The sequence below is a fragment of the Hypanus sabinus genome, chromosome 4 (assembly GCF_030144855.1).
Source record: "Hypanus sabinus isolate sHypSab1 chromosome 4, sHypSab1.hap1, whole genome shotgun sequence".
Classification (NCBI taxonomy): Eukaryota; Metazoa; Chordata; class Chondrichthyes; order Myliobatiformes; family Dasyatidae; genus Hypanus; species Hypanus sabinus.
In genome coordinates, this window is record NC_082709.1 from 140,497,422 (window position 1) to 140,522,918 (window position 25,497).

Genomic DNA, 25,497 nt, shown 5'->3' on the forward strand with positions numbered 1-25,497 from the left:
GTAAATATCTTTTAACTAATCTAGGATTTTTATTCTGCCATATACATGAGGAAATTTTTGAATCAACATTGTCAAAAAAGGATTTTGGAATAAAAATTGGTACCGCTTGAAATATATATAAGAACTTAGGTAAAATAATTATCTTAATAGCATTAATCCGACCTATCAGAGATAAAGACAATGCTGACCATTTTTTCGTTTATTTCGGGGTACCAGGCAAGGCTCTCCTCTTAGTCCATTATTATTTGATGTTGCTTTGGAACCTTTGGCAATTGCTATTAGAGAATCACCTAACATTTTTGGCATTACTCGTGGGATGGTTATACATAGGTTATCACTATACGCAGATGACTTGTTATATACATTTCTGATCCTGAGAAATCCATTCCTGCGGTAATATCATTGTTGGCTCAGTTTAGTAATTTTTCCGGGTATAAATTGAATCTTAATAAGAGTGAATTGTTCCCCTTAAATAGGCAGATTCCAATTTATAGAAATTTACCTTTTAAATTAGTTAATGACATTTTTATATACTTAGGGATTAAAATTACAAAAAATCATAAGGAGTTATTAAAGGTTAATTTTTTACCCTTAATTGATCAGATTAAATGTTTATTCACTAAAAGAAACTTTTTCAATCAGCTTACAGCTTATAACAAACACTAGAATGGCACTGGAGAGGCAAGGAACCTATATCTGAACCTATGTGCCTGTCCTACAAGCTTTTCATGGTATCTGCACCTCACCATACCTGTGCAAAGGGTGCCATGGTAGCATAGCAGTTAGTGGGATGCTTGTGGCGTTGGAGTTTGGCGTTCAATCCTGGCGTCCTCTGTAAGGAATTTGTACGTCCTCCCCATGCAAAGCATGTGCTCCAGTTCCCTCCCACAGTCCAAAGATGTACCAGTTAGTAGGTTAATTGGACATTGTAAATTGTCCAGTGATTAGGCTGGGGTTAAATTGGTAAGTTGCTGGCAACATGGCTTGAAGGGCCAGAAGTGCCTATTCCACACTGTGTGTCTTAATAAATAAGTAAATGTACATAATCTTGTCGTGACTTGACAAAGGGTAAATCATTTGATTCTTGAAAAGTAGTTGTATTTTGTATGTTAAAATTTGACGAAGAAATTTATTGTATCCAGTAGGCTGCTTATTTTTTTTTAAAGTATTCTTAATAATGATGTTGCTCTGGAAAGAAATGCAAGCTTTTATATTTTTCTAATACACTTTTTTTCATGTAGTTATAGAATCATGGAGCACTACAGCATAGAAACAGGGCATTCAGCCCATCTAATTCATATTGAACTATTAGTCTGCACAGTCACATCAACCTGCACCTGCAATATAGCTCTGCGCTTCTCTCCCATCCATGTACTTATTCATGCTTCTCTTAAATATTGAAATAGCACCTGTATCCATGATTTATGTTTACAGTTCATTCCACACACTGAGTGAAGAAGATCCCCCCCCCCCCAAGGTAAAATGTTCCCCTTAAACATTTTACCTTTCACACTGAATCCATGACTTCTAGTTCTAGTTTCACACAACCTTAAGGTAAATGCAGGTAGAATTTTCACTATCTATACCACTCATCATTTTATATACCTCTATCAAATTGCACCTCATTCTCTTAATGCTCTAGGGAATAAAGTCCTAACATATTCAACCTTTCCCAATAATTCAGATTCTCAAAATCTCGGTAATATCCCTGTAAATTTTCTCTTTCAATCTTATTGATACATTTTTTGTAGTTGGTTGACAAGAACTGGACACAATACTCCAAATTAGGCCTCACCAATGTCTTATACAATTTCAACATAACATTCCAACTCCTGTAATCAATACTTTGATATATGAAGACCAAATTCAGCAGGTCACGTTTTAGTAATGTCATTGTTACACTGATGCAGATCAGCTCACTGCACACAGTTCCGGGGCAAATCTAAGAAACATGGTTCAGTTGCTTACTAGATAAATTTACTGATCCATTAGGGGTGTTTTATAGGACAATATTTTCCATATTTGTGAGCACTAGCTGTATCTCAGTTCATCATTGGAATATATCTCATTTGACATGCATTAGTCCTGGCTTACACTATGATTCATTCTGAACAGATTATGGGAGGAATAGCCTTATTGCTATTGAATTCTAATAACATTCCGATAGCCTAGTTTCCATAGTATGTGATGGGCCTCAGCAACTTGTCATCTTCCGCTGATATTAGCACTTCAATTCATTTCTGGGACAGCGCAGGCCATCTAGGGAGCACAAGTAATGGGCATGCTATACAAAGCAATGACAAGCTGCCTCAACACAGAATGCTTTTGATGGATATGAGAAAGAATAGCCTTCAATGTGAGACAGGAATATGTCTGGCTTCTTTTGTGGTATAAAGCTGCAGTTATGATAGAATTATTTAACTAATATATCTTAACAACAGCGAGAGCCATTCATTAAAACTTACCAGGGATTTTCTAATGAGAAAAAAAACCTAAAAAGATCATCAAATTTAACAGGTAAAACCTTGGAAAACCATGATTTTCATTTTTACACTCTGTTCATTCATGAAGTATTTTATACTTTGTAAGAAACTGCATTTTCAACTGTTATATTCCTTCCCGAAAGCTGTACTGTATCCTTTTTTCTTCCATATAGATTGACCCAAACTATCGTCTTCAGTAGTGACCAAATAAGGAGTGCAAATCACTCCAAAATTTAGAGGTGTTAAACAATGCAGATTTAGATAAAATCTGGCAATCAGAAGCAAACTGGTCAGGCCAGTAATCTGCATTAGTAGATACACTCAGCATTAACATGCTGTATCATTATCACTACAGTTTAGCAAACACAGACTACTTTGACCATTTTGCACTAAAATGGACATGCTTTTGTTCTTATTTACTTGAAAAAGTTATGTACAATTACGTTGAGTTTTTTCTGTGAATACTGCTTATATGATGCTATGTGCCTTTGATGCTTCTGCAAGTAAGATTTTTTTTTTGCCCCTCTGCATATATGTACTTGTGCATTTAACAATAAACCTGACTTTTGACTAGCTCTTCCCCACCCTGTCCTCAGATTCTCCTAAAGCATCTCTTATACTCATCAGCTATATGTGCTTTATCCACTTACGATTCATACTGTCTGTTGCTTTTAGTATGGTGAATTGTGTGTTGCTGTTCAAGGTGCTCTAGGAAAAAAATCACATAACCAGTGTGTTTCACTGTTTACCCACTTTAGGCTGATGAATTTATTTTGGCATTGGTCTGCGCTTAAAAGAAAGAGGTGCATTGCCTTCAGATCCACTAACACCTCCTTCCTCCAGCACTTGAGACTAATTTTTGTTGGACACATACAGCTGTTCACTAATGGTTGTCCTAACCTCTACACATGCATTTCCAGTATACTCAGCTATATTGATATCAATGTCAGTGCAGCGGAATATATTTCCAGACAATACATACACTGATAGTCAAAGAGAACCTTGCACTTCACATTTTCTTTGCCACATATCTTGCAGAAAGTTTTATTGTTTTCTGCTTCCATACAACTATTAGAGCTCTCACTTTATGAAGTTCTTTAACAATGCCTTAAAATTTCCAAATGGAGCACTTACACAAGTCTGAGAGCTACATCATTCCAACAAAATGATCACTGCTTCTTGCCATTTCTCCCACCTCAATATTCAACTGTGGTAATTGCTTGCAATATTTCAATACCCCGCCTATCTCAAATACATTAATTTTGTACAAAAATTCCACTTAATCCACAGTAGGAAGTACAAGATTTGGAAACAATAGAGTAAATTGTTGACCAGTGGGATGTTAGATTTGAGGATTTTTGTGCAAATAAATGAAATCTGATGCGGACGGAATAAGATTGCTGAGGTGATTCTGGCTTTAAATCATTGAGCTATTTCTGAAGTTGTAATGAGTCAATTGCCCATATGGCTTATATCCAACAATATTAAAGCGACATCAGGAATCTCAACCTTAATGTAATTCAACTCCTGACTGCTAATTTTTTGGCACAAAATAAATAGTCTTAAGTGAAATTCTGTCCATTATCTATTATCTTTTTGGGTGCTACTTTCAGTCAAGACCCTTGACATTGCTGCTTGAAAATTTAATAATTGAATAATGTTAAAAAAAGTAAGAACTTTTTCCAAAATTGCAGCTGCACCATGTTTAAAATGATGTATTACAAAATGATCTCTTTCAGTTGAGATCTGATAAAAGCTCATATTTTGCTTTGCCCTTTGTGTTATGAGTACCTCAATCTTAGGTGATTAGATCTATTTATGTCTGATGGAGTGGGATAATGATTCAATGACTCAGACTGACCCTCTCATCTGTAACCTTAGTTAAGTGATTTAATAGTAAAGTTAGATAAAGAAAAACCTTGCCAGCAGGAATTCTGGATTAAAGATTTAAGCAATACGTTTATCGGCATGCTTAAAGGCAAAGACATTCAAAATATTTTTAATGGATTTAAAGCCTCTTTTGCAAAATTAATATCCTTAATGATTTTTCTGGGCCTAGTACTTTTTGTATTAAATCTATAATGAGTAGAACCTTTTATTTATTACGTAGTTGGTTATAGCTGTGGAGTTAGTTACCAATCACGTTGTGGGCTGTTGCAATGTTAGACTATTTTTCAGCGTTGAACTGTCTACTACATCATGTAATTCTCCAAGGGAAGTCTGCGACAATGCACAAACACTCAGCTTCAACAGTGATGCTGTTGAAGGAATACACCTCTTGTGTCGTCTATATATTGTGTCATTAGACCTCTAGGCTTCAATAATAGATATTTTTACACTTTCAATGCACATTTATAACATTCTTTCTTCAAATTCTGCCAATAGAAACTCAGCACAAATGCTAACACCATTCTAGCATAGCACCATTCATACCATATGTTTAGCCTATGGCCATTGTTAATTTACCTTAAACCACTGTTTACATTTTATTTTAAACCCAGCTAGTTCACTAATATCTGTCAGGGAAGAAATCTGCCATCTTCACTTTGTCCAGACTAAAAGTCATCCCACCTCAAGACCTGGTATAATGCTGTTAACTCTTAGCTCCCCTCTGAAATCAATTAGTAAACCACTCAGTTCACAGGGCATTCAATCTAGCCATGTTGGTGAAGTCCACAACCTGTGAATACCCAGCTTGTAATGGAGAGTTGGGTGAGGAGTATTGTTCTAGCGGAATGACTGTGCTATTTTGGGATCTACTATGTGTTGAGAGATGGGAATGTAATGATACATAGGTATCATGACTTTGAGCATGAAGCTGGGCCAGAATGCTGCAGCCATCTACAGAAGTTAGGACAACTGATATAAATGTTCTTCTAAGACCCAGGATGTTGTTAGATGTAGTTTAATAAAGTTCATACAATAGTTGTCCTCAACAGTTTGCATTCAGGAGCACATGACAAACTATATTAAATTGTCTGGGGATGTTACAACTTTCACTTGTATGCCTGCAAGGTCATATAATCAAATCAAGCTGAGCTGTTTTCCATTTCACTGATACATTGGGTTATAAAACATGAGTACACTATATTCACCAACTTTGATTTCTGACCTGGTTAAATGTTGTCAATATATACTCATGAGGACCACCATCATTAAGTACAATGTTCTTATTTTCATGAAGATTCCTTATCTTTTCATAGCATTGAGTGTCTTAATTTTTATTAATTTACAAATGGACTCTTATGGAGCCCTGGAGTAATTTTGGTCTCTGCTTTAGAAACACCAGTTTACTAAGTCTCTGTCAGTACACAGGATTTAGTTTATGTATCCTTGATTCAGAATATTATAGATTATATAGCTGGACTTTTAATTGTAGAGAAAAACTACTGATCTGGAGGCATGAATTTGAATTCGATCATACCAACTAGAAGAACTGTATTTAGTTAATTTTGGTATAAAAGCCAAATTATCAGTAATGTGACTATCATTTTATCATAAAATAGCACTTATTTTAGCAATGCCCTGAAAGGAAGTAATTCTTGCTCCACCTGGCCAAGTTGATCTTCAAACTCACAGCAATATAGTTAGCTTATGTTTTCCTTCTGAAATGGCCGATTGGTCAGCTCCTTGCACAGGTAATCCACCTCACTGTTGAATGAGAATTATAAATTATGCACAGGGCATTGTGTACTGAGGCAGTTGATCCATCCTGACAGAATGTGTGCCTTATCCAGAAAGAAAATCTCTTAATTTCCTTGCGTCATTCAGGGATACCCGCCTAAACTAGTGGACGTGTCTGATTAGCTTGGACAGGAGAAGCCTTGGATAGAATATATCACATGTATATAATAGGCTTTAAGGAGGGAATCCAGAACTAGATACAGTTGCCCTACAAAGACATCAGTACTGCACTCCAAATGAAGGAGTGGAGAAGGAAAGCTATCCAGTACATCTGCAGTCGTGCAAGGCTGCCCTTCTCCTCTGCCTACTTCCTTTTCTGACTTTTGCCATCACGAATGAAAGAGTGATGACCTAGCCGTAAATGGCTACAGTGTATATGTATCACATTGCTGAATTCTGCTTGAATCCACTGTTGGTTCACAGATCAATGAAAATCTGTGGCTAATTTCAACTTTCCATGTAGGTTAGAGTGTTAAGAGTGAGAAGATGTTCCTTAGTAACTAACCCAAATGATCCTGTATTCCCTTCAACCAGTCAAGTTAGATTAACAACTGTTCTGGGCACCTAGTGAAAATACTTGTAGAGCTTTTTATTTGACTTAAATGTTTTAACGTTTTTAGGTGTATAATCTAATTCTGAAGCACTTTAAAATAATTTTAATGTTTTTGAGTGATTTTGAACGAATATACAATGTCTTGAAAAAGTATTCAGGTCCCACAACTACTATATTGAAGTGGGATTTTTGAGCCAAACTACAAAACATTGTGCATCATGTCAAATCAAAAGAAACAATTGAAAATCTGCTAATGATTTACTAAAGCTTGAACACCAAACTTGAGAGTTCGAAAAAGTATTCATCCCCTTTGCAATTACTATGCTAACTTTCCTCAAATGCAATACTGTATATTACCAACTCACACAGTTTGTTGATGTAGAAAATTGGAGGATCATATGAGTAAATACCCCCTCTCTCTGTAAGGTTCAGTAGTATGGTAGATTTTCAACAGACCAAAGCAAAATGAAGAACAAAGGACATATAAGTCAGGGAAATGATAATAAAAAAACACAGGTCCAGGAAAGGGTACAAGATCATCTCAAAGGCACTGAACATACCTCAGAGCACATTGCAGTCCCTCGTTGAAAAAACATGAAACCACGGCCACACTACCTAGGTCAGGCTCCCTCCCTTCTAAACAGTCACTGGAGAACAGAGGCTACTATGTCAACAACAGTCGCTCTGAGTGATCTGCAAAATGGAGGTGAAGTTCATGGTACCACTATCTCTAAATCCTTGCACAAAAAGGATATTTATGGAAAAATGGCGAGGTAGAAGCCTGGATCAAAAAAAAATCATATTCAGTGCATTACTTCAAAGATACTGTAATGATATGGAAGAAGATCATGTGTTCAGTTGAGACCTACGTGGAACATTTTGGCCTTAACACTAATCGAATACTGTGTTTCAGCCAGGTAACACCATCCCTACTGTAAAGTATGATGGAGGTTGCATCATGCTGTAGGGAAGCAATCTCTTGCTGACTCAGGCGTAATTTCCCACTTGCTCAACCTCTCACTGCTACAGGTGGAAGTTCCCACTTGCTTCAAAAAGGCAACAATTATACCAGTCCCTAAGAAGTATAATGTGGGCTGTCTTAATGACTTATAGCCCAGTAGCATTTACATCTACAATGATGAAATGCTTTGAGAGGTTGGTCATGACTATATTATGCATTGCATGACACATGCCAGTGATAATAAACCTGATACTGATTCTGATTCTGAGCTTGTCAGCAGCAGGGACTGGGAATCTGTTCAGGCTTGATGGGAAGGTGAATGCTGGTAAATACAGAGAGAACCTGGATATAAAACCTGTTAGTCTCTGCCAGAAAAGCTTAAACTGGGGAGGAAGTTAATCTTTCAGCAGAACAATGACCCATAGCACACTACCAGAGTGACCGTGGAATGGCTTCAAATGAAGAAAATTGATTTTCTTGAAAGGCCCAATCAGAGTCCTGCCTTTAACCACTGTGGAATTTTGCAAAGAGGAATGGGCAAATTTTGCTCCCTCACATGTGCAAATATAATAGAGGCTTATCCAAAAAGACTACTGGATATAATAGCTGCAAGAGGTGGTTCAACTTAGTACTGAGCAAAGGGGAATGAATACTTTTGAAATACCTTTCAGTTTCTGAACTGTTAGATTTTCATGCTTTACAATTTTCCCTGTTTTTGGGCTGTACAGTGGGGTAAAAAGGAACGTGATTCACAAATAAAACTTCTCAGGTACAGTAAATGAATAAAAATCCCTTGTAATACTCATTTATGTGAACGAACAGTTGGGTGGGATACTTTTAGAAGGCACTGTAAATGCCAGCGACATTCACTAGCATTCAAATGAAAAGTGAATGAGTCTGGGGGCAGGATCTCAAGGCTGTTCTGACAGTAAAGCCAGCCACTTATTTTGAACAGGCTCTGTGCTGCCTTGAACCTATGAAAAGACTGCGCTATGGTCCCCACTGGAATAAACCGTATGGTCCAGGGCACAAATGATTGGCGGTGTGAGGGCAGCAGTTACTCCACCACAATCTCTTTCCCTTTTACTGTGTTCATTTCTTGACCAATATATATTTGTTTGTCAGACATGCTCTCTCTTCACCCATCATCTCAACAAATTGAAATTCATTTCAACAGCTGCCTCTATTGGTTTATTTTTAAGTGTGGCTAAGATTTCTGCTGCAGTTGTCTTCCCCCCCCCCCCCCCCGAAAATGGTCAAGCTTGCTTTAAATTGCATTGGTAGCACCTGGCCTGACCTTTTACTCACAGTAAGTATCTCTATTTATGTCAAACCCCGGAGATATTGTTGGAGCAGTATTACTGTTGGAAACAGTTGTACAGGTCTGTGCTGGCCTGCGGCTTTGATACTCTGCTTCCAAGGAGACCCCTGATCCAGCTCACCAGGTTGAGGCGGTGCCTGCCCATCTCACAGTGCTGAAGCGAGTGAGTGTGAGGTGATATCTTCATGAAACAGCCCCACAGAGATGCATAGGCAAAAGATTCTGCAGATGCTGGAAATCTCGAGCAACACACACAAAATGCTGAAGGAACTCAGAAGCCAGGCAGCTTCAGAAAAGCAGAATTTCAGGTTGAGACCCTTCATCAGGGCAAAAGCCAGAAAACATACTGCTATAGTCTAGACTGCTTTAAACTATATTTTGACCAAAATGTTGATTGTTTACTTCCCTCCTTTGATGCTGAGCTTCTGAGTTCCTCCAGCATTTTGTATGTGTGTCACAGAGAAAAATTTCTGGACCTTTCAAAAAATAACAGCTTCTTTTAAGACCTTTTCATTGTAATATCTGGTATAATAATGTTGAGTCATCCCAGTTTAAACTCTGTCTATATAGACCTGCATTGTGCAATCATCCTCCAATTCCTCCAATCCCATTTAGCATGTGTGCACACGTTTAATAAATGTTTTGGACAAATTCCTTTAAAGATCTGCTGGACTGTTGCATTGTAGCCATCAAATGAACAGGAAGTTCACCTCTCCACCAATTATTAAAACTGCCAGATTCTGGCAAATAATTAGCTGTGAATTTCAATCAAAAAAAAGAAAATTTTTGACCTGAAAACTTCACGCATTTTTTCTCTTTCAATAGATGCAGCCTGGCATGCTGAGTATTTCCAGCATTTTTTTTTTGTTTTTATTTTATTAGATTGTATTAGAGAACTGTGAGAAGCTCACAGTCCTCCAAAAGAACCTGATTCCAACATAGAATGTCATTTCTCTTGCTACCCTTCTGTTATTTTCAGTGCTATTCCAACTTCGCCTACTTTGGATCTAGATCTAAATCACTGTGTGTACTTCATTAAAACAGCCCTGCATTTTTCATTTGTACATCCTAGTCACATCCCTCCCATCTCGGTAGTATATACAAGAGGCAGTGCATGAAGAAATCAATATTCATCATCAAAGATCTTCACCATTCAGGCCATGTCATCTTTTGCAGCTACCATTGGGCAGGAGCTACAAAAGCCCGAAGACCCACACCAGCAGATTGAAGAACAGCTATTTTCCTTCAACCATTTGGTTCCTGAATTAATTTGCACAAACCTAATCACCTTGTAAAAATATGTATAATTTATTTTTTCCCTGTGAATGCTACTTACAGTAAATGAGGCTAACTGTTCCTGTGATGCTGCTGCAAGTAAAATTTTCATTGTACCTGTGCATGCATGTACTTGTGCAAATGAGAATAAACTCAACTTTGACTTTGTTATATTCTCATTTTGTTCTACAGATAATCTGCAAGTTCTCCTTATCTTTGGTCATGATTTGTCTATTGTAACTTGGGTTTATTTTCATCTGTTCGTGCTAACCACACTGTTCATTTGCTGCTGAATCAGGGGACCCCATTCTGTGAAAGGCAAGCACTACTTGGTTGCACTACTCTTCTTAAAACCTCTCTACAGAGAGAAAGTGCACCCGCATAATTTCTTGGAAACGTTGTGATCAAGTTGCAAGTTTGTAAGTCAAGATAACACAAAGTTGTTATTGTTGTCCTCTCAATTTTAACAGCAGAGGTTAATCTCACATTGTGATTCCAAAGCTTGTCTTCAAGGACTAATCCCAGTAGAAATTTATATTCCAGTAAATTACCATTTAGGTTGTGATGTCTCCACTGATTATTTTAAAAAAGCTACCTTGTTTATTTTAAACCTCTTCTTTTATCCACTAACACTGCAAGTTATTTCCCTGCACATACATACCTGCCTTAAGTTTCCCACCATACTTTCAGATGAGACACTTTCTGGCGGTGAATAAGAATTCATTCTATCAGGGAAAGGTGATTTATTAATCTCAAATCTCCAGGCAACAGCTTTCAATCTCTTTTTGAGCTTTTGTTATCTTCATCCCTTTCTCCTATGCTGCAACCTTAACTTCATCCTCTTTTAAAAGAGAGGCAAACAAGATCTTCAGTTTCGCAGTCTCTGCCAACACATGATTTCTTTTTTGTGGCTCGTCGGTCTTAAATACTTCCTTTTTATATACTTGTGAAGATTTTTGGGTTCCATTTTTGTTGTTTATCTCTAATCTTTTATCATCCTGACCCATCTGTACCTGGGTGATACAATAGCATTGTGGTTAGCACGATGCTTTACAGTGCTAGCAATCGGTGATCAGAGTCCAATTCCCATCACTCTCTGTTTATACATTTTCTCAGAGTTCCAGTGTCCCCTCATATACTTGGGCTAGGGTTAGCATGTTGTGGGCATGTATTGTTGGCACCAGACTGTATTGGTTGTTGGTGCAAAACGATGCCTTGCACTGTATTTCAATATAAATGTGACAAATAAAGCTAATCTTTATCATAAATCTATTTCTAAAATGCTCTAATTCTGTCTTCATTTTGTGCCTGACCTTTCCCACATGCTTTGTTGTTCTTTTCCATATTAGTCTCTCTCCGTTATCTAGTTTATTTGCCATGTCTTGTTGTCAGGGAAGTGCTGGAATCCATTCTTAAAGATGCCGTAATCGGGCATTTAGAAAAGCATAATGGATTCGGGAGAGCCTGTGTGGTTTTGCGAAAGAAAAATCATGTTTGACAAATCTAATTAAATGTTACCAGCATGTTATTTATGAGGGAATCAGTGAATGTAGTGTATCAAGATTTTCAAAAAATATTTGATTAAGAACAACATAAAGGAATTTTCCTTACATTAGTTACGGAATTGCATTCACTTCAAAAGTGGAAACTGAACAGGAATAGTCATGTTTTTTTTAAGATATCATACTTTTGCAATTGGAGTTCAACAGTGATGTAACTGCTTTGCTAGACATACGTAGACCCTAATAATGCATAGTACAAAAACAGGTTGTATTTTGTTGCTGTGTTTTTATTTAAGCAGAAAGTTAATTTTGCTTAATGAATAAGGTTTCTTATGCTGGGAATAGTGGATACTTACTTAGCTAAATGGAACCAGCTTGTTTAGATTGCTGTACTTGAAGATACCCTGACAAGGTCTGATAATCAAGAAAACTTACTGAATTTTGAAGCAGACTGATAAGTGGCATTTCCCATGAAATACTGCTAGCATCTGAGAGAATATGGTAAGATGTCCAGAAAGAACAGTATGAAACAACTTATCACCATGGAGACAGTCTTTCTGTATTTGGTTCAGTTAATTGTTGTGCAAATGTTCTAAATACAGATCTTATTTTAAATAGTTGTCAAAGGTTAGTGTAATAAAAGCTGAACTAATGAATGCAACAGAATTGAGTGAACTTAAGAGGTCTACTTATTTTGTGATTTTGCCATCCTCTGGTTGCTGAGACACAATGTACTTCTGATTATTGTTTTTGTTTCTTTTGTATTAAAGTTTTACCTTTGCATTATTAAGACAATAAGACTCAGAAGTAGAATCATTCCATTTGGCCTATTGAGTCTTCTCTGCCAATCCATCATGGCTGATTTATTATCCCTCTCAACTCCATTCTCCAGTCTTTTCCCATAAACTTTGATGACCTGACTCATCAAGAATCTTATCAACCTCCACTTTAAATATACCCAGTGACTTGGCCTCCACAGCCATCTGTGGCAATGAATTCCACAGATTCACTACCATCTAGCTAAAGAAATTCCTTATCATTTCTGTTCTAAATGAACCTATGAATATGAATTCAGCACATCCTCTTTCTTAATGTCTGTATGCTCAAGCTTTTCAGTCCATCTGAAGTCATCCCAACAATTGCCAAGATCCTTTTCCATAGTGAATATTGAAGCAAAGTATTCATTAAGTACCTCTGCTCTCTCCTCCTGTTCCATACACACTTTTCCACTGTCACACTTGATTGGTCCTATTCTCTCACGTCTTATCCTCTTGCTCTTCACATACTTGTAGAATGCCTTGCAGTTTTCCTTAATCCTGCCCACCAAGGCCTTCTCATGGCCCCTTCTGGCTCTCCTAATTTTATTCTCAATCTCCTTCCTGCTTTCCTTATAATCTTCTAAATCTCTACCATTACCTAGTTTTTTTTAACCTTTCATAAGCTTTTCTTCTTGACATGATTTACAACAGCCTTTGTATATCATGGTTCCTGTACTCTACCATCCTTTCCCTGTTCCATTGGGACGTATCTATCCAGAACGCCACGCAAATATCCCCTGAACATTTGACACATTTCTGCCATATATTTCCCTGGAACATCTGTTCTCAATTTATGCTTCCAAGTTCCTGTCTGATAGCCTCATATTTCCCTTTAATTAAACACTTTCCTAACTTGTCTGTTCCTATCCCTCTCCAATGTTATGATAAAAGGAGATAGAATTGTGATTACTATCTCCAAAATGCTCTCCCACTGAGAGATCTGACACCTGACCAGATTCATTTTCCAATACCGGATCAGGTACAGCCTCTCCTCTTGTAGACTTATCTACATATTGTGTTAAGAAGCCTTCCTGAACACACCTAACAAACTCCACCCCATCTAAACCCCTGGCTCTAGGGAGATGCCAATCAATATTTGGGAAATATTTTACCTTTTCAAAAAATGCTACGTGGTTCATCAAACATGACTTTTCATGAAAAAGTTATGCTGACTTCTCCTAATCAGACTCTGTCTATCGAAATGCAGGTACATCCTGTCCCTCAGAGTACTGGACTCAGAAGATGACGCCAGTGAACAACACGACCAAGGGTGATGTCCTTCAGACAGTTCATGAAACTGCTTCTGCTACTTTTTCTTCTTTCAGGTGTGACTCTGCTACTGCTGGAGCCTATGATCTGCATCTTGGTGGTGTGTTTTGGGGCTGATTGTGTGATCTGGCCGTTTTATGTCTCCAGGGGAGTTTGGTGAGGTTTCAAGAAAAGTGTGCGACCTTAAGGCCTAGAAGCCTGGAGACTGGTCCTGAGCTCATGGTCGGCTCCATTTCTTACCAATCTATCCAATTAAAGCTGTAAGATTGATTGATATCGAGAACAGAAGGTGAGGCGAGTGCCTGTTCAGCGCCATCTGTCATCGGTCTTTCCCTCACTCTTGCTCACGGCTCCCAGAGGAAAGTATGTTCAATTGGTCTCTCTCCCTCTCACTGAATGATGCCAGAGTCTTGGTCTTCGGCAAGGCTTAATCAACATGGTTTGTGGAATGGACTGTGTGGCTCACATTGTGATGTGTTTCTGCTTTCTAGTTGCTCCTGTTGCCTGTTTGTGTGGTTATGATTGGGGTAGACTGGTGCTGTGGCCTGCAATCTACTAATAACACGGCACTAGATTAAACTGAACTGAGCTGAACTGATATTCCTAGACTGTGTATGATGACTTGTGCTTTTGGTGTTTTATATTCTGTATTTCATTTTTTGTGCCATTTGTACAACTTGTTCTTTGTGTGCAGAGGATTTCATGTTTTTCTTTGAATGGGTTCCATGCTTTTCCTTGTTTTGTGGCTGTCTGCAGGAAGATCAATTTCAGAGTTGTATACTAAGTAGTAAGCACAAAGTACACTGCAGGTGCTGTGGACAAATCAACACGTACAAACAAGCTGGAGGAACTCAGCAGGTCGGGCAACATCCGTGGAAACGAGGAGTCGTTTCGGGCTGAGACCCATCGTCAGGACTGAAGAGGAAGGGGGCAGGGGCCCTATAAAGAAGGTGGGGGGAGGGGGAAGGTGCCAGGTGAAAAACCAATCAGAGGAAAGATCAAGGGGTGGGGGAGCGGAACCAGGGAGGGGATAGGCAGGAAAGGTGAAGAAGGAGTGTAAGGCCAAAGCACTGTGTAGTAGAAGGCAGAATTATGAGAGAGGTGATAGGCAGCTGGAGGAGGAGGCAGAATGAAAGTGGGATGGGGGAAGGGAGAGGAAGGGAATTACCGGAAGTTGGAGAATTAGATGTTCATACCAAGGGGCTGGAGACTACCCAGATGGTATATGAGGTGTTGCTCCTCCAACCTGGGTTTGGCCTCATCATGGTAGTAGAAGAGGCCATGTATGGACATATCCGAATGGGAATGTGAAGCATTGAAGTGGGTGGCAATGAGGAGATCCTATCTGCTGTGGCAGTGGAGTGGAGGTGCTCGACGAAGCGGTCCCCCAATCTGCGTCGGGTCTCACCGATGTAGAGGAGGCCACACCGGATGCAATAGATGACCCCAACAGACCCACAAGTGAAGTGTTGCCTCACTTGGAATGACTGTTTGGGGCCCTGAATGGTGGTAAGAGAGGAGGTGTAGGGACACGTGTAGCACTTACGCTTGCAGGGATAAGTACCAGCTGGGAGATCTTTGGGGAGGGACGTGTTGCAGTATTGCACCCCCCTGAGTATGACCCTCTCTATATACGAACTCAGTAAACTTTCCGGGACATATTTCACAAACTCCACCTTTAATAATTTTGGTAGTCCAGTCACTAACAGGGAAATTAAAAATCTCCCACCAATGCAACCCTATTATTCTCACAACTATGAGCACAGGCCTCTACATACCTGCTCCTCAAATTCCCACTGACTATCAAGGGGCCTATAACACAGTTCCCCTTCTTACATTCTAAGTTCTACCCATATGGCCTCATTGAATGATCCCCCAAAGCATCAGATTTATTCCACTCATGGTGCATTTCATGTAGCATTAGGCGTATTTCTTTAGATAGCAGCAATGCAAACTAAATCTCTTGCCCGATTTTATATTTGATATTCGGTTTTATTGAATTGACTAATAGGTGCGGCTCGCAACAGGTGTGTGTTACCACTGTGCATTGTTTCTCATGGAGTATGTCCGATAGTAGATAAACCATTTCCAAATGTATGGCAAGAATTATTTATGTAAGCTATTATAATCACTGTTAACATCAATTAAAATGTCAAATATTTACAAATGTGCCTCAATCTAATGTATTGCTAATTGAATATACTGTATACGGAAAAAACTGCAATGTAATCCCTTCACTTTCTTGATATATTCAATGGGGCAAAGGAAGTTTTTGCAATGCTTCTGTTGTTAGAACTTTAACAGATAAGGCAGACTTCCATGAGATAGCTAGTTAACTCGGATAGATTATAGTTTTAGTTTTAGTCACAAACTAAAAGTCAAAAATCTAGAGATGTGTGTTTCTGAACCTTGATGGGCAGATTGAAAGTAACCAATTGTTGAATAAAGCCTCACCTAAACATACAAATTGAGTTTATCTTACATTAGTTAGGAGTGCCATAGGAAAGGGTATGGGAATATCCAACAACATAGCACTTGTACACACAGCAGATGCTGAGAAATGAACACATGTATGAACAAGCAAATAGTACTTTGATAAAATCTTTCGAGTGGAGTTATACAGATTTAAAAGGTGAACCCTTCTTCTTTCAAAATCAGCTAGAAAACTATTGGAAACGGCCTCAAAACCCGCTAGAATGTTGCAGCGATTATTTTTTCAGAAGTGCAAAATTGATGTCTACTATTACAAATTTTTCAGAGGGAAGATTACCTTTATACTAAGAGCATCTCCATTTTCAGGTGATTCCTCCAGTCAGTTGTTATTCTAATAAATGCAGCAGATATATAATTTAAATAAGTGAACTGTCGGAAGGTGTTTCAGCTGTCCTTTATCTTCTGTTGAGCTTTTCATTAACAGTCTGTTGCTGGCTAAAATTGCTGTCTATTCATTGGTTTTAACCACCTATTTATATTCAAGCTATATTTTAAATCCTTTAAATGACTTCATTATGCCCCTCTATTATATTTGCTGTTGGCAGCTGTAATAATTAATGACACCCCTGTCCTTTCACAACACCTTTTATGACTCACATGTCAGTCTTCCAACTAAAAATCATTGCAGCTGTGAAAGAACTATTCTCCAAGGCATTTCTGATATGTCCCAAAATATGCAACAAGCAATTAAGAAGCCTGATTGAATTTATTGAAATTAAATGCATCACCTATAACATCTCTCAAACTTATCTTTATTTAATGAAGTAAATATGTTCAACATATATTTAAATACAAATTTAATAATGTATACAAGTACAACTTGATCTGAATAAATCCTTGAAACAATCTATTGATGTATTGCTTAAGTCACTTTGTAATATCGAAATAGAAATGTAAGACAGTGGTGAAAACTGGGTAAATGTGTGTTAACCCACTCGCATCTGTGATAGATAACCATATGATGACTGCTATCCAGATATCTATTCCCATACCTGTTCTGACATGTCAGTCCGTGGCCTTCTTATGTGCCAAGATAAGGCCACCCTCATGCTGGAGGAGCAACATCTTATATTCCCTCTGGGTTGCCTCCAACCTGATGGCATGAATATCGATTTCTTCTTTCGATTAAAAAAAATCCCTCCTTCTCCCCTATTCCTCTTTTCCCCAGTCTGGCCTTTTACACCTTCTCAACTGCCTTTCATTTCCCCCTGGGTCCCTTCCTCCTTCCCTATCTCCAATGGCCCACTCTCCTCTCCTATCAGATCCCTTCTTTGCCAGCCTTTTACTTTTCCCACGTGCCTGGCTTCACCTACCACCTTCTAGCTAGCCTCCTCCCCCCACCCCTCACCTCACCACCTTTTTATTCTGGCATTTTCCCCCTTCCTTTCCAGACCTGAAGAAAGATCTTGTCCTGAAACATTGACTGCCTATCCATTTCTGCAGATGCTGTGTTCCTCCAGTATTTTGTATATGTTGCTTTGGATTTCCAGCGTCTGCAGACTTTCTCATGTTTGATATCCGTTCTTCTTTTTAAATAGAAGGTCAAAGGTCTTGCAAAAGAATAGTCACAATGTACTAGAGTGAAGAGTGTGGGAGTGAGTAGGTTTCCAGTGATGCAGCATGCAAGGAATATTTTGTGAAAAAAAGAGAGGGTTGTCATGAAATAGGGATGAAAGAAAAGCATGGGAAACTATATCTTAGCCATATATTACCCTAATACTTTAACAGAGATATGCACTCAATGGCCAAATTATTAGGTACAGCTTTACACCTCATTAACGCAAATATCTAATCTACCAATCATGTATCAGCAACTAAATGTGTAGAAGCATACAGACATGGTTAAGACGTTCAGTTATTGTTCAGACCAAACATGAGAATATGATTTAAATGACTTTGATCATAGAATAATTGTTAGTGCTAGACTGGGTGGTTTGAGTATCTCAGAAACTGATGAGCTCAATATTTACTCACTCTATTATTGAAACACTAGTGTTCCAGGATGTCATATAGGCACAGAGCACTGCAGCACAGAAAGTGGCCCTTCAGCCCATTTAGTCCATGCTGACCTAGTGTTCTGCTTAGCCCCATCTACTTGCACTTTGCCTTCCATACACCTTTCATCCATGTACCTATCCAAACTTCTTTTAAATGATACAATTAAATCTGCATCTACCATTTATGCTGGCAGCTCATTCCACACTCGCTACACCACCTGAGTGAAGAAGTTCCCCCATCAGATTCCCCGGAAAATAGGGTAGTATTTATCAGATTCATCAAACAGCAAAATACCTTGATAATTTGATCCCTTCCCTGCCATCTTTACTACCAAGATACCATGTTGAACAATTATTATGGGTACAATATCTTCTTTATATTCGACTCCACTGATCTTTTGTCATATGCTAATATTCTATAATTCCCTACCCAGTTTATAAAGCATACTACAAACATCTCAGGGTTGTCAGTAATGGACAGTAAATGTAACTTTGCTTATCATCCCATCAGCACTAATAAAGTGCCAGATGTACAGTAGTCTTTGGTTGTAATTAAACATAGGCCTAATCACATAATTAGATGTAACATGCTTGAAGAACTGCCCCAATGACATTAAAAAACCACCCTGCTTGTTTTTTTCTGAAGAATACATAGGATCAAGGGACTGGGATTAAAGTTTATAATGTGCTGCCACCTTTTTAACTGCCCATGGGATCCAAGACAAAATGGATCCAAAATTGTCTTGGCAAAGTGTGATAGAGAATGATGGAAGAAAATCATTGTGACCGGCTGCCCATGACTTGTGAAGTTTCTCAAGGACCAGGGCTGGGACCTCTGCTGTTTGTAATATATTTGAATTATTTCAAAGTGAATATAGGGGCAAGATCATTGTTTGCAAATGACATGAATATTTTTAGAGATGTTGACAGTTTGGAGGGTGGTTTTAGGCTACAGGGTGACATACCCAGATTTCTGGTAAGATGGCATTCTCCATGGGCACATCAGCTTCTACGGGGTCAACCAAAGATGTTATTATCTTTTTTTAAACACATTTTTTATGATCGCAAGACATTGCTGGACTTTAAGAACTTAAAGACTGCAGATCTAGCTCATCAGCGAGTTGCACCTTGGCAGAGAAACCGAAGGAGCTGGACTTGTTGTGGATCCTGCCTGCAACAGAGGGGCACTGATGCCAGAGGGAGGTGTGCAATCAAACAGTGAGTGATTGTCAAGTTCACTTTTCTTGAGATTGCAAAACCCTGATAGAGATTGGTGATGTGGAATGTTGCAAATTTAGTTCACTGGTTTATTGGCGGATGGCAGGAGAGCTTCTTGGCCTTGGTTATAGTGAGTACTAGGTTTCACGCTGCAGTGCTGCCTGTTTGCAGCTGCCCAGGGGGAAGCATCAATGTCAGGCACTCCACCGGAGTTCCAGAGGTGCTGTGGTGTAACATCCATGCTGAAGTTGGTACTGTGTCCCAGTGTTCACTTGGCAGAAGACAAACTTTTGTCTTCAACAGCAGACTGCTGTGACATTTACGGACTCAGGGACTTGGACTATGTATCTTTTGTGTGACTGTATTTTACTGCTATCTGGTACGTGCTTGCTATTTTATACTTGCTATATGTGACTTGTGCTATGTATGACTGTTGGTACTGTATTTTGCATGTGACCTTCGAGTAACCCTGTTTCATTAGGCAATGTTCATGGGTATTCATGTATGGTTGAATGATAATTACACTTGAACTTGAATTGTCAGTGAAATGGGCTGAGAATTAGCAGATGGAGCTAAAAGTGAGGCGTTGCCTTTCAGGAGTACTGATGAGGCTGGGATATACACCATGGAAGTTCCAAGAGAATATTGAGGAATAGAATGGCCTTTAAAAAGGCATTATGGATAAACAATGTGGTTAAGAATGCATTTGGGGTTCTCGTCTTCATTAAACAAGTCATTGAATGATTATAAACCATTTGTCCGACCATTCAGTTCTTCAGTAAAAATAGCACTGGATGTTGCCTGGGAAGGGGAGCTTCAGTCATCAGGAGAGTCTGGAGGTGCTGGGTCTGTTTTCCCCAGAGCAGAGGAGGGCAAGAGGAGAATGAGAATTGACAAAGCTATATGATATTTGAAGGGTGTAGATAGGGTAGACTGCAGAATTTTTTCCCTTTATCATAGGTGAATTACACAAAAGGACATAGATTAAGCACAAGGAGATTTAGGAGGGATCTAAAGGTGGGGGGGAGGGGGGCTCTCTCTTTCAGAGTACCTGAAATGCACTTCTGGAGAAGGTAATGGGAGCAGAGACACCAATAATCCTGAGGAGGTATCTGTACATCACCTCAGCTCAGAAGGCTACAGACTCAGCATTAGAATGGGATGGAATGAACTAGAATATAAAAAGATAGGCACTCACTCCAGTCTGAATGGCTGGCTTCCTTGCTGTATGACTGCATAATACATTGGATTCTGTGGAATTGATAAAACATAGCTATAATCTAGCTATAAAAGACCATCGTTACAATGCAACAGTCAATTTGTAGATAGTGAGCTAATGAACGAATAACATCATAATCTATTTTGTCATGTTGACAGTGTGGACAAAGATGCAAGTAAGACTCTCTGATCATCTTTAAGTAGTGCCATGGGATAATTTGAAAGTGCAAATATATCTGCCCAAATTGTAGTTGCTTTTAAAATGAAAACATTTATCAACTGTCCTCTTTGATCAGCATGTTCTCCCTTTCCCTGGGCTTGCAGGATTAAGGGTTTCATTTTTAATTAGTCTAATGAAGATAAGTTAATTCACAATTTATTTTGACTTCTGTATTGCAATTCTTCACAAACTAAAACTTAAATTTTAATTCTATCTAACTTGTCTTTTAAGGTTGTATATTTTATAGGTACACAGAGCATGGAAACAGGCTTTTCTGCCCAACCAAGTTGTTTATCCAAGCCAGTTCTATTTTCCTGCATCCCTCTAAACCTTTTCTGTCCATTTATCCATCTAAATGTCTTTGAAAGATGGTCATCGTAAAAAGAAGCACTGCAGGTGCTGGAAATCCCAAGCAACACACATAAAATGCTGAAGGAACTCAGCAGGTCAGGCAGCATCCATGGAAATGAATGAAACAGTTGACGCTTCAGGCTGAGATCCTTTTTGAACCAAAAATGTTGACTGCTTAGTAGAGGCTGGTAACTGTACTTGCCTCTACTATTTCCTCTTGCAGCTAGTTCCATATACTCACCAGTCTCTCTGTGAAAAAGTTGCCCATCATGTTCCTTAAAATTTTCCCCTCTCACCCTAACTCTGTGTCCTTTAGTTTTAGACTCCCCTACCCTGCAAAAAATGACTGTGACGATCCACATTATTTATGGCCCCCATCATTTTATATACCACTGTAAGGTCACATCTCAGCCTCCTGTGCTCCAGGGAATGACGTCCCAGCTTGTTCAGTCTCTCCTTGTAGTTCGAGTCTTCCAGTACCAGAAGTAACCTTGTGAATCTTCTTTGCGCTTTTCCTAACTTTATAATATCATTCCTATATCTAGTCTCCCTTCCCTTTATTCATTACGTTTTCTGTTCAACTTTCTGCAGGGTATGGGGGTTTTGGGGATGGGTGACCAGGATGCCATTCTTTTTTGTGAAGGAGGATTTGGGTTTGGTAGTTCTCACTGAACAACTTTTATGTTCTTTCTTTGTTTTGTGGCAATCTGGAGAAGACAAATTTCAGAGTTGTGCAGTCTACATGCTTTGATAATATATAAACCTATGAAACTTTGGAGTGTTGTATACAAAGAGCTCAAAGGATACCTGCCACTCATCCCACTACCATCAGGGAGGAAGTACCAAAGTGCCAGGTCAACGTTCGCCAGGCTCGATAACAGCTTTTAAATTGCCGCCCCCAAGGCTGTGAGACCAATGAATACCCTGCTTCGACTGAGGACTCGTCACTGCGACAGCGATCTGTTTACCGTACTGTTTACATTTTCTCTCTGCTGTGCACTTCACATGCACATTGAATTATATTTTAGAAACTTATTTGTGTAATGTTCTGTTTATTTTGTTTTATGTGATGTGTGTGATATATGGTCCGGAAGAACATTGTTTCATTTGGTTTTATATATGAATGTTCAGATGAACTGACCAGAACTGCACACAGCACTCCAAATGTGGTCTCACCAATTCCTTGTACATCTCAACTCTTGCACTCAATGCCCTGACCAATGAAGACAAGCAAGTCAGATGCCTTTTTCACTTCCCTGTCTCCTCTGTCACCACTTTTAGGAAACTGTAGTGGGAGTGAAACTCCAAGATTGATGCAGGGTTTGTGAAGGAACAGCAATGTATTTCCAAGTTATAACCCTCTCACCAGTGCTCATATTCAAACTCGCCTTGTTAGCTAACTCAGCTCACAGCCAAGTGATTCAGTGGTGAGACTACCTCTGATAAGCAATGCACGTCTAGGGTCGGTATGATTTGGGATTCAACCAAACAGCAAAGTCGTGATGTTCCAATTAAAGGAACCTCGACTTGAGTGAATGCTGTGAAAATCCTGCCCATACACAGTCGTCAGTAGCCCAAAAATCACAGATCATACACCAGCATAAAATTATAAAGGAAGTATAATTACCAAATTGTCAACTCTAATAAACAGTTGCAGAAAGAAGAAAAATAAAAAGGTCCATTAGAGTTAAATGAGTCCAATGTGCACATGACTGTTAGAGCTGATACTGGAGTAGTAGGGGACGTATCTTTACTGGACCCATGGTCTGCGGGAAAGCGCCCACCACATTCCGAACTCCCTTCAGAGACCATCTTGAATGAACTGGCTCTCTATCAATAGTACCGGCCCTTCCACCTTGGAGCCATTCATCTGTGTAAAGCACTCTTTGCAATGGGGATGCTCCTTCCAATGGCAATCGGTGGCATCTTCCCTTGTGCCCTGCTCCACAGCTCCATCCAAAACAACACGAACCACATCACAGTCCATCATAAATCTCTCACTCCACCCAGCTCCCTCTAGAACCTTCTGCTGATCCCGCCATCCTGATTGGCTGACACAACATTCCTAAAATGAACAAAATATCTCCTTATCTTCAGCTTAAAACAAATCATGCTACCGGAAAACTACTAAAATGAAGCACCACACAACATGGCAATAGAAATCTTAGCCAGGGCATCATGCCTGTTGTAGTAGATGTTGTGGGTTTGGGAGATGGTGTTAGAATACTCCAGTAAATAAATGTAGAGCACTTTGTAGATAGTACTCACTGCAGCTGCTGTGAGCTGCTGGTGTGGAAATGAATGCTTAGGGACCTGTCAGATGAAAATACAGAAAGTGACACTGAACAAAACTAACAAAAGACTTGGAGCAGATGGAAGGAAACTGAAAGGGAATTTTGCATTAATTTCTCTCTAAAAAGCTAAAATAGAAAAGTAATTGTAAAATTCAGTACCAAAATCACCAGTTCTGCACAAAGGACATCATGGAATTTGTTCCCCTAAATATACTAAAACTATTCATTGCCAAATGTTAGAAAACTCGCCATTATCTAATCTGACACATAAAATCTCCAATTTTATATGTGAACTACTTTTTGTCTGTGGACTATTTTCTAGAATATGGACTAAAATTAGTGCAAGAACATATAGTTTGGTTCAGGAATCTCCCCTGTTAAGTGCCCCCATTTGTCTGAATGGAAGAAAAATGCCATCTTAGATATCCTGGGAAATGCTACCTTTAAAACAATCAAGGTGTCAGCACTCTCTCCAAAACATAACATTGACTCTATGTAGTGAAGCAGATGCATTTAGACAACAGATATTGATACCTGTCCTGTGTGAGAGCAAGCAGCAATATTCCTCCATGAAACAGTACTCAGTCAAATTTGATATGGCTGGAGGACATTCCTGTGATTGACAGAAAACTCTCTTCTGACTGTCATCAGGCCAGGAAATATGGATTATAGGAATGGCAAATCTGAGAGCAGTTTCCAATAGGCAAATGTAAGTGTTGTCAATAACAACACTATCAGCAAGACCTGCTGGAAGAATGTGTTGACTTATAACCACTCTTCACATTATCGTTGTGAAGCTTGAAATAAATGAGGTATCAGAATGATTTAATTATTTGTACAAAGAATTTTTTAACAAGCTCTCATGTTTAATTGCACTTCACAGTGACAGCATCTGAATTTGTGTAAATGAATATATTTCCTTATTTTGGACCTAGAAAATAATATTAATTGGTGAGCATGGTGTTTTAAGAACAGAGTGTTCATTAAATGACCACAAAGTCAGGCAGGACACCTCTTTATATTAAAGCATGCCTTATGTGTGCAATGTATAATCAATCTTCTAGTGAGGCATTTAAGCTAACCTAGCACGAGGGCTTAGCTTTAATACTGAAATAGATTTGTAACTAATTGGATTTTGCATATGTTGGTGGAATTGTTTTTTCACGCATTTTTCCCCTCTAAACAGTAAGCAAGCAGCTTGGAACACAATGATTTGGAGTATCAATTAGATAAGAAAGGTCAGGATCATTATGCACAATCTCAAGCATTTCATACAATTGCTAATGAAACCATTCTTTATGCACTTGATGGTGCTGAGCATCATTCTATTCCATTCACACAGCTGGGGACCTATCTAAGGCTGATCATTGAAACATTCTGCTCGAATCTCATTGGATAAGCATTGACCTTTGTTTATAACTGTAACATTCAATTTTGTTCCCAGACTCCTCATTGGTGATGGGAAACTTGCTTCCTCTGTTGTGCTTAAGTGGGCTTTGATACACTAGGCAACAGCAAGGCTGTGTGAATTATAAACTACCTCAACCAGCTAACTTTAAATCACTTAACTAGAGAAGCATGTCTGCATTTACTGTTAGTAAGGTAATTTGGTACCGTTTGGTATAACTGAGCAGAGTTGTAAATTGATTGCTCTCATTGTGAAAGTAGTAACAGCACAGAAAGAGACCACTCACTTCACTGTTTCTACGCCAGCCAGAAACTGTGACATTTCCTCCTTATAAAATTAATGAGAAGTTTTAAAGTTATTCATTCTCTGTGATACGTGTTTTCCATGCTTATTATTAGGCCCTCTCATATGAACAAAACAATACCAAGTTCC

The 25,497-nt window shown here is 38.8% G+C and overlaps 1 protein-coding gene across 2 annotated transcripts in view; it reads left to right on the top strand.

The window, feature by feature from the left end:
- The window catches only part of nsun3 (NOP2/Sun RNA methyltransferase 3), a 59,670-nt gene extending 42,513 nt beyond the window's left edge, over positions 1-17,157 (top strand). The window contains exon 7 of one of the 2 annotated variants that reach the window (XM_059968211.1): positions 13,805-17,157. The gene's annotated coding sequence lies outside the window, so the exon portion shown is untranslated. The other variant, XM_059968213.1, reaches the window with a different exon arrangement.
- Positions 17,158-25,497: the final 8,340 nt, after the last annotated feature.